At 42.7% G+C, this 10,379-nt stretch overlaps 1 protein-coding gene across 2 annotated transcripts in view; it reads right to left on the bottom strand.

Annotated features, from left to right (window-relative positions):
* KIF6 (kinesin family member 6) overlaps nucleotides 1-10,379 on the bottom strand; it is a 485,408-nt gene that overhangs the window by 125,454 nt on the left and 349,575 nt on the right. The window lies entirely within an intron of this gene.

Raw genomic sequence — 10,379 nt, 5'->3', positions numbered from 1 at the left:
CATTCCTGCCCCAGCCCCTCTTCTTCATAACCTTTCAGGGTAAAGGTCAGTACAGGTATGTACCAGCAAGAGCTAAATTCACAGTTGCATTTTGGATGGACCTACAGAATCTTTTTTTAAATTTTCTCCCCGGTGCTTCTGCTGTCAGTTCCTTTGTCTGGAAAGCCTTTACCACATTTTCACCTGGTAATTCTATTATCTTTGAAGCCCTGGTTGAATGTTATTATCACCATGAAGCTTTCCCCAGAGCACAGGCAGAACAAATCCTCCCTCTACAATACACCTGTTCCTTATCAATACACCTGTAACACACATAGCCGAGTAGACATGGTCACTTCACATGACAATTCTTTCTGGTTAAATGTAAGCTTCTCAGAAGTAGAAATAATGTTTTTCGTGAATCCCTAGTCTCTCGTTCAATAGCTGACATTTAGAAAGCGCTCAGCATATGTCTGTTAAATGAGATGGATCAAGGGCTACTTTGGTGCTGCTGTGGAAACACCTTGCTCATCATGCAATGCTGGATCCATATTGAAGATTTGGGTTTGGATCTCTGGTTGGTACATGGCTGGTCAGGAATGCTGGAGACGGAGAGGTAGTGATTAGAATCCTTGTTGAGGGTGCTTGTCTCTTTCTCTAGCTCTCTCTATCTCTGTCTCTCATGTCATGAAAGAAGGAAACCTTTTTGTTTGTTTGTTTCTGCCACAGGGCAAGTGCACTTGCCAAAGAGACAGAGAAAGAGAGAGATAGTGAGAGGGAACATGAGAAATGACCCCCAGGAGGGGATGGTCACACTGCAATACCCTCTCCATTCTCCTCCTAGGACCTTGGGCACATACGCGCACACACTTGGTGTGAATTTCAAGTCACTAGGTCCAGGACTCGAACTACAGTCAGCCATGTGGGAGTCCGGTGCCTTAACTACCATGCCATCTGTTCACCCCAAAAGAAAGAAACTTTAAAGAAATTAATCAGGTCAAATAAAGTGAGAGTAAACATAAGCCTTGCTCTATTGCCATAGGAACACAGTCAAGTGCTAGTGAGGTTCACTGTGTAGCCTAGGGTTCTGGAAATACATTCTTATGAGCCACATACAACTTCTCCCTTTGCCTGGAAAAACCCTGTAGAGTCCCATCATCTATCCTCAGGGTGAGGAACTGGACCAGCCCATCTGCCACCAATTTAGTAATTACTGTTGATAAAAATAGCACCATGAAGAATGTCTGAATGGTGAGGCACGTTAAAGACACCCCACCCTTTTCCAATCAGAAGCAAATGGGCACGCTCAGTTCTGTCTCCACATCTGCCCTGCACACTCAAAATGGGCCTGAGAACTGGCTTGTGTGAGGCTCAGAAGATGAACCCTGATGTCCAAGAGACATTCACAAGGAGTACTTTTCACCAGCAGAGCTCAGCAAGAGCCAAGGGGTTTACTACATAGTCTTCCCTACCTGCAATCTGTGCCCAGTTTGTGCAATGCATGTAATAAAAATATAATAAAACAAGAGAGTACAGCAGGAGTCTCTTTGGAATAGAGTTAGGAAGAGGAAAGTTCCACAGAGACCACATTAGAGCCTGCCTATGGGATCCCTGAATTGCCCCCCTCAAGAAAGGTAATGAGAAGGTTTCTATCATTCAGGTAGTGCTAGGAGTGGGGTTTGCAGGGGATGGAGGGAATCTTCAAAAAGCTGAAGTGAAGGAGAAGGGTTCATGGCTTTGTCTCTCTCAGGCTCTATTTTATTTATTTATTTTTTTGGTAGAGTTGATAGTCTGAATTGACCATGAGTGGAAAGGCCATGTTAAAGTTTTCCAATGGCCTTGGCATTGTTATGGCAATAGATCTTGGGAGAATGTACAATCAGCTGAACACCCCACAAGATCTTCCCGGGGTCTTCCCACTTGGCAATGGGAGTAGAAAGGTCATAGAGTACACAGAGGAGATAGGCTCAGGAAGGGAGATTTGGATCATTTTGTAGAGGATCTTGACAGTCCTGCTAAAAAATTTGGGTCCTGCAGTGTAACGTATTATATAGGAACCACCAATTTTCAATTAAAATTTAATAAAGTACATACTATGAGAAAGTTCCACTGGAAGTATTTAATACCTTTAGCAATTTAAAAACACTCTGGGACCCTGCAGTGCCAAGGACTTATCATCAGGCACATGATATTGATTTTCTTTATCCTTTCATGAAGAAAGTATTATGGAATTGGAGTTGACTGTGGTGACTATAGATGAACAGACATTAGTGTGATGGTCATGACCTTCACAGCTGCCTCCCTAAGTATCTGCTCAGGGGGGCCAAGGTGAGGTGCTGATAGTGCCCATAGACTGAAGGCAAGGAAGCCTCAGGGCTGCCAGGTAGAGCGTAAGACCAAGGCTCGCAGAGAGCCACATGGGAAGGACTCTACAGTTAGCTATAGCTTGTGAGCCCAGTCTCCAGCTCAGCCCCATTCTTGTCTTGTCCCTCATCCTGCAGGTGTGGAGTTCTTTTCAAGCTCCTTTTGGATTGTACTAATATACCAGTTCCTAGCTCAGTTCGGGGTCACCCACAAAGTTAATAAATAACGTTTTATGTATTGAAGAGATGGTTCTACTTCCTTTTTTCTCTAAGGATTTAGAAACCGGCTCTTTCTCCTATGGCAAGCTCTTGCCCCTCAGCCCACATCGTATGTGTTAAAAAGAGAAAGAGCAAGTACAGCAAAAAGAGTGGATGAAAGCTCACTTTGCCAAAGAAATAATCATCTACTTACTCATTCTCTTGAGAAGGATTTATTTATCTCAGGCACTGTGCTAGGCATGTGACAGAGATGTAACATTTCAAAGGGTTAAAATTTTGATCCTGTGCTTAAAGAGTTAAAAGTCTAGTAAGGTTGAAAGAAAAAGGAACAAATAATTACAAAAAAAGGTTTCTGCTTGGTGTAGAGAGGCGTGTGTCCAACACTGGTAGACTAGAAGGGGTGGGGGTGGAGGAGCTGGGGAAAAGTTCACTGTCAAGAGAGTGGGAGAAGGCTGCGTGGAGGAGGAAGACGGTGTACTTCATTCAGAAGGTTTCTGAAGGACAGAGAAGCACTTGCCAATTGAAGATCCTAGGTAGAGAAGTTAAAGATGGACTGTGGATTGAATAGGCAACTTAATTAATATAGGTAGTTCTATCACCCAATAGGAATGACCTTCGAGTGATGAGAAAATGAATTTCTTGTCTATATTAAGCATAGTACCAGAGGTTTTTACATAGTATATTTTAAAGTAGATTGACTTATTTGGAGAGAGAGAGAAAAAATCCCTCAACAAAGTCTTCATGCTGTAATCTTCCTTCCCATGGGTGAGCCAACACATTCAGGTAGGCCCAGATACAGCACCTGAAGCCTTCCCATGTGATCTCCAGCATTGCATAGCAGTGCCCCTACTGCCGGCGCCACCATGACTGGGCCATTTTTGCATATTATTTTAGATGGATTTCTTCATGATCCTTATTAATAATTTCATTTTATAGATGAGGCTCAGTTAAAAAAACAAAAACAAAAGTGTTATAAAGGTGTGAAAATTGCCCAGCTTTTAGAAATGGTCAGTTCTGCTCTTAGGTCAGTTTTTTCTGGGAAAGTATGACCGATAAGGAGGGTAATGGTGGTGGTGCTCAAAATGACCTGTAGTAGTAGATTTACCTATGAGATTGTATTCTTATTAGTGTCTGTCTTGTCCTAAATTTTTTGGTCCTTGAATTTTATTTTATAGTATCACAAAAAAATAGAACCATAAATTTTGTTGACTATTTGCATAGTTTACTTCATCTATTAATATGTTCTGATATTACTTCTAGAATTTTTAAGTTCTGTAAGAAGGGATTTCCATCAGTATTGTTTGCAGTGTTATTTTTAGAATTTGGATAGTGCCTGGCACACAGGAAGAACTCAATAATATGTCTTCTGAATACATGGATGAATGAATGAGTGCTTCTGATGCTTAATACTTTTTCTTTGGGATAGCATATTGTGACTCGATGAGGGAAGTGAATTGTGTACCTGCTGTTCTCCCCTCCCTCCACTGGGCAGGTTCATCTCCTGTATGGTGTGGTTTTAAAAATTCAATACCATCTTCTGCCCATGACATGCCACCATACTTAACAGCTTACCATTCTAATGAATTCCAACTCCAAGAAGTTTTTGTAAAAATGAAACTGTTGAAATCTTTGATGGTATAGCTACTTTAGGACTATCAAAGAGAAATTTCATAATTTTTGGACAACTAGCTGACATGTCCCATAAAGACATACATTCTACCATCTTCCTAACTTTCTTTGGTCCATCAGATTCAACCTTTCCTCAAAGCTTAAGACTTAAAGGACTTCTGACTTGCCATGCTCATTTCTAGATCTTAGCTGTGTAGTTTCTATTGCAGGTCACAGAACTGAATCAAAGAAAATACGGGCGGCTAATAAAAGCCTGCTGGCTTGCTGAATAGCAGGATCCTTTCAAGCCTAAAGAAGAAAAATTTCTCAGTCTCAGTCCTCAAAACACAACACTGCAATTCTGAATTGTGGATTGGACAGAAAATATTTATAATTCTCAAAGATGTAACCTCTTTTGGGTTTTAATATTGATTAAAGAGCACTTAGGTAGAAATGGTAGTCAACAAAGAGACTTCACAATTAGCTTTGGAGTTGGGTTTTTGAAAACATTAGGTATCCACATTCTTATACTCTGGCTCCTTACTCATTTCTTAATACTCTCTCTCTCTCTCTCTCTCTCTCTCTCTCTCTCTCTCCATACTGAAGTTCAGTTCTTTATTTTGCTAAAAAAAAAAAAAAAAGATTCAGTACTTTTGGAAGCCTCCCCACCCCCAATACAGGGTCCCATGGAAACCAAATGGAAAGGAAAAACATCAGAAGTGGAGAGTTTATGCTGCTGCCTTTGGGCCTGCTGTCTGATTTCCTTAGTCTGGGGTACATGGGCCAGAGCTTATTTTCCTGGCTACTCCCAAACAACCTACTGCTGCTTAAGCCATTGCTCCAAAATTGACAAAAGTAAAATGATGGAGAGTTGTGTTATTCATGCTGAAAAACGATTTCCTAGTCAGAGCCAAAAATATATTTTCTTTGGGAGACATTTATTCATGTGGGCCTCAGTTCTCTCTGATTGAAGAAGGGAGGGAGGGAAAGAAGACCAAGAGGAGATGATGAAAAGTGATGAGGAATCCCAACGAGAGAAGGGGTTTGCAACACAGTGGTTGGGACCAAATGCATGAGAATGCTCAAAGCCTGGTGGGGGAGACTCAATGCTAGGGAGGAGGCTCAATGATTCACTATGGGAATCACATGGGAAGGTGATGATACTATGGAAGCCCTTTGGGTGTCAGATAAAGAGATGGCTCTGCTATAGTGATGTGAAGAATGCCTACAGTATGTGTGACATGGAAGTACTCACAAGAATGAGAAGTAATGGAAAGGAGTAGAGTATGTTTTTGTACCTCAGAAGGTCTTCATGTACTGAAATTTCTTGGTAAGTATTGACTTGTGTGAAATATACACAAATATCCTCATGTAAATAATTAAAAGAGAATTCTACCCCTGAGTATGTAGAGAAGGTAGAATGAATGACCTTAGGGCAGGAAGAAGGAAGACATTAGATGAGAGACAGAGCAGAGCAGGGAGAGGGATAATCTATTACCCTGCAGCCAAAAACAAAAAGATCAGGAGGGATGTGAGGATCAGAGGAAGGTCATTGGTTCAGCATTCTTGGGAATGATGTCATAAAAAAAAAAAAATGACGGCCACAGCGAGATACTCTGGATGAAGGACAAGCCAGCAGCTTCTAGTATGGAGGGCAATGGATACACTCACTGATGTTGAACTGAATAAAAACATGGGATAGGATGATGCTAAAAGATCTTACAGAGAAATGGGCCATCTCCCAGGAAAATTAGAAGGGATATCTGAGATTCTGTCTTTGTCTTCCTTCTCTTCTGTGGGGAGGACGCTGTCATTTAGGAAGGGATGTTTTTGGGTAAGCACTTGAAAGACAGGGATGGCACATATGTAGCCCGTGGTACCATGTTTCTTCCCCACAGCCATGGCAGGCGCTGATACTGAATCATAGCATTATTTGCTGGAGAAACTAATTACAGCATTAGTTTTCAGCACAGCTCTTCGGGCAGCTTCCATCAGTCAATCATCCCTGGCATAGTAGCTCTTTTTCTAATAGATGGTTTCCAGATTACTAACCAATTAAAATACAATTGTCATTTAATCACAACTACTGCTGTTACTTTCATCATTCCCCGCGCTGCCTTGTTCCATTCCTTAGAAGTTGACATGCTAATGGTCTTCCCTAGGGAGCAGCATCAGGCCCTGGTGTACCTGAGTAACTGGGGGCGGGGGGGATTGCATGTGAGTCGATGCTGAGGGGCCTTCTGCCGGGATTTCTCCACCACCAGGGTGATAGAGGTCACCACAGACGGCAGTGCCATTGGCCATAGTTCTATTTACTTTAAAGGGTCAAGAGTAACCCAGCTACAATTTGAGGGGTTGTAGGGCGGGTACAGCAGGGTCTAGAATCTGAGGATGAGGGGAAGAAAAAACCACTTAGCCACAGCCAAAGTGACTGCAGATGTGAAGGCCAGAGATCAGGTCTTTTAGGGTGACCAAGGACATTCTCTCAGCCTACTTCCTGCTTTTGATTGACAACTTCTGGATTAGGCTAGTACTCCAAGGTTTTGGGGTTACAGGTTTATGTCCAATGCAGGGGCTATCACCTGGAATAAAGTCCTCAGATTAGGACCTGCCTTGGAGTTTCCTAAGTTGCCACATGAAAGATGTCAAAGGAGAATCTTTAATTAGTAGGTTCTTAGGGCTTGGACCAGGCTGCAGCATGGTAGGCTTTGGCAAGGGCTCTAGGGAGGGGAGCAAAGGGAAAGTCTGAAGTGGAAAGCCACATAAACCTTAGGAGACCCACCCAATGGTGGCACCACATCTAAATAAATCAAATGGGTTCCTGACTCCTGGTGCCAGAAATCACACATCCCACCAGCAACCCACACAGGCTCAGGACTGCAGACCACATGGGATGGGTGGGACTAGGGAGCAGCTCTCAGGGGCAGGTTGTATTTTCCTTTTGTCTTCTTGACCACACCTGATTCACCTTCCTGGCTGTGACCCTGATTTTCCTCTGAGCAGTGAGAAAGGCCCAGTGAACAGGCCTGGAGCCCTTGAGGGGATGGCAGCTACTCGAGGGCAGTTTCCTATTTCTAACAGTAACAAAAGACCTTTCAACAGTGGTCCTCATGATCATCTGAGAAAACACTCATTTTCCTAGCTTAGCAACTCCAGAGTTTTGATTTGTGAGTGTTCTCATTCAGGACAAAGTGCCCATGTGGGCTGCTTGGAGAAGCCCATGGACAGACGCAGGCACTGAGCTTGGAAAGCAGCCTGGGTCATGTTGGCATTTCTGTGTTTTGGAGTTCACTCAGGAATCTGGAGGCCAGCAACGTTTCCATTAAATAAGACAGCATGCTGCGGCTCCTGCTGCCAGGCCAAGCTGTGTCTATCGAGTCTTTTCTACTGATTTTTGCCCATAGATGTGGCAGGCCTGAAAAGCCCTGCTATCTAATTCCATTTCCAATATTTGGACCAACCCTAGGAATTTGGGTGGAAGATATGTGTGTCCTGACTCCATAGGTTAAAGGGCAGTTGACTGACAGGCTCACTGAACAGAAAGGCAAGATTCCTTTTCAGGTTAGACAGAGGCTTTAAATTCTGCAGGACCTGAAAAACATGGGATCTCTAGAGTCTGAGATGTCCTTGACCACCTCCAAGGGATTTGGTTCAAGGATCCTGTTGATTAACTCTCACTCTGATGAGTTTAGTTCTTATGTTGGCTGTGCTTCAGAGGCAGTGGCTAAAGCATTGTTGAATTTAATTCTTATCTGAAAAATGAGGCAAGTTTTCTGCATTTGTCTACGTTAATATGAATTCCACTGTAGTTTCAAATATATTTCATATGTTAAAAATAAAAGAATTACCCCCTGAGGCTGTACCCATAGTACAGTGGTTAGTATAGTGCTTAAGTGCTGTGCACTGGGAACTGGATTCCCACATGGTCAAAAACAGCTGGAATCCTAGGCCTGGCAGCTTGAAAAACATGCTGGGTGCATGTGTGTGTATATACTCAAAATCTTTTTTTTTTGGGGGGGGAGAGGTTTTTGCTATAGAGAACGTGCACTTGCTAGAAAGACAGAGAGACGCAGAGAAACAGTGAGAAATCTCCTCCCATGGAGGATAACCACACTGCAATCCCTTCTCTTCCATTCTCCTCTTGGGATCTTGGGCATGCACACACACATACACCTGGTGTGAGTTTAAGCCTCCGGGTTCGGGGCTCAAACAGTGGTCAACTACATGGGAGTCCAGTGACATAGCCATTATGCCGACTGCTGGTCCCTGTACTCAAAATCTTGATGGGAAGGAGAAGCGAAGAGAAAATGTTTGTGGAGTGATCATGCTCCTTTGGGAAGTGCCTTCTCTCGTTCTCCCTTTTTCTCTTACTCTCTCGTGAGTGCACATACCCTCTGGCAATTTAAAAAAAAATTTAATAGCAAAAATATCCCTCCCCCTGAAATGTATGCGGATGTAAGTGAAATTTTGTTTCCTTAGTTTAGAAGCAAGTATAAGACAAAGTGGAGTTTAGACATACTAATATTTATTCTTTGGAGAGAAAAGAAAAAGAAAGGGGAAAACAATTTTTTGTGTGCCTTCCATGTGACAAGCACTGCTCTGTATTTCATAAATATTAACTCAATTTTCACAATGACTACTAGTGGTGCCGATGAGCTAATGCTTACTGAGAACTTTGTGTGTGCTAGATGCATTACATATGTTGCCTTATTTAATTTTCTGAATGACCCTGCCGATTAGGGAATACTGGACTATTCTATAGGTAAAGTAATTGAGGTTGAAAGGTTGAAAGTGACTCTGAGTCAATGATTAGTAAGTGGCAAGATCAGACTTGATTTTAAGCTTGTCTGACTCCAAAACCCACCTTTTTTTTTTTCTTTTTTAAGAGAACCTTTATATTTTCTCTAGTTTTACTGCGGTATAACTGACAAAATGATAGATATCTAAGATATATAACATGGTGATTCCCTAATGAATACACTGTGAAGTAACTGCCACAGTACAGTTAGTTAATACATGTATCATATTACAGTCAACCTTTTTTTGTGATTAGAATACTTAAATCCACTCTCTTAACAAATTTCAGGTAGACAGTGCAGTATTATGAACTGTAGTGCCATGCCGTATAATGGAGTGCGCACAACTTACTTGTCTTCTAACTGAAAGTTTGAACCCTTTGACTAACATCTCCCCATTTCCTCCAGCCCCCGGCAGCCACCATTTCGCTCTCTGTAAGTTTGACTTTTTCCAAAACACTATGTTTGCATACTGTGTTGCTAAGTGAAAATCATTTGCCAAACAGAAATGACCTCATAAATACCAGCAAACCACTCACAGACGTATGGGTCAAGAGGTCAAAGATGGTAAAGAAAAAGAAAAAACAAAAAAAAAAGAAAAAAGAAAAACTTTGGAGAGTTGTAAGCTGGAATGTGGGCTGAAAAACAATCAATGTGGGGACCAGCAGTTAGCGTAATGGCTATGTCGCTGGACTTCCACGTAGTCGACCGCGGTTCGAGTCCCGGACCCGGTGGCTTAAACTCATGCTGGGCGCATGTGCGTGCGTGCCCAAAATCCCGAGAGGAGAATGGAGGAGAAGAGATTGTGTTGTGGCCATCCCCCCTGGGGGGAGATTTCTCGCTTTCTGTCTCTCTGTCTCTCTCTGTCTGGCAAGCGCATGTGCCCTTTAGCAAAAACCTCTCAAAAAACAAACAAACAATCAATGTGTATGACAGGTCAAAAGAGTGGGAGATCTTTGTGACTGGGAAACTGGAGAAAGCAACAGATGCCTGGGAGGAATTGAGGTTAAAGAAAGGATCAGAAATAAGGACCGGCAGGGGTGGCATGGTGGTAATGCAAAACTCTGCTGCTGGCCCCACATGGGAAGGATCTGGGCTCATGTTTGGAGGCTCATGTGTGGCTGTGCTAAGGCTGGGGGAGTAGATTATGGTATGGGGGCCCTGTTAGGGGCTGGGGGAGTAGATTATGGTATGGGGGCCCTATTAGGGGTGTCTTCCTTTCTTCCTTCCTTCCTTTCTCTTTCTTTCTCTCTCTCTCTCTCTCTCTCTTTCTTTCCCTTTTTCTCCAATAGGAGAAGTAAAATAAACTTAAAAACAAAGAAGTAAAAGAAGAGTTAGCTGGTTTGTAGTGAACTCTGCCATTAAGGACTTTTGGTCAGTGAACTCTGTTAGGATGGATGAAGTACTCATCTTT

The sequence above is a fragment of the Tupaia chinensis genome, unplaced genomic scaffold (assembly GCF_000334495.1).
Source record: "Tupaia chinensis unplaced genomic scaffold, TupChi_1.0 Scaffold000238_1, whole genome shotgun sequence".
In the NCBI taxonomy this organism is placed as follows: domain Eukaryota; kingdom Metazoa; phylum Chordata; class Mammalia; order Scandentia; family Tupaiidae; genus Tupaia; species Tupaia belangeri.
Note: the sequence above shows the minus strand (reverse complement) of the source record. Positions and strands in the feature narration are given on the sequence as shown.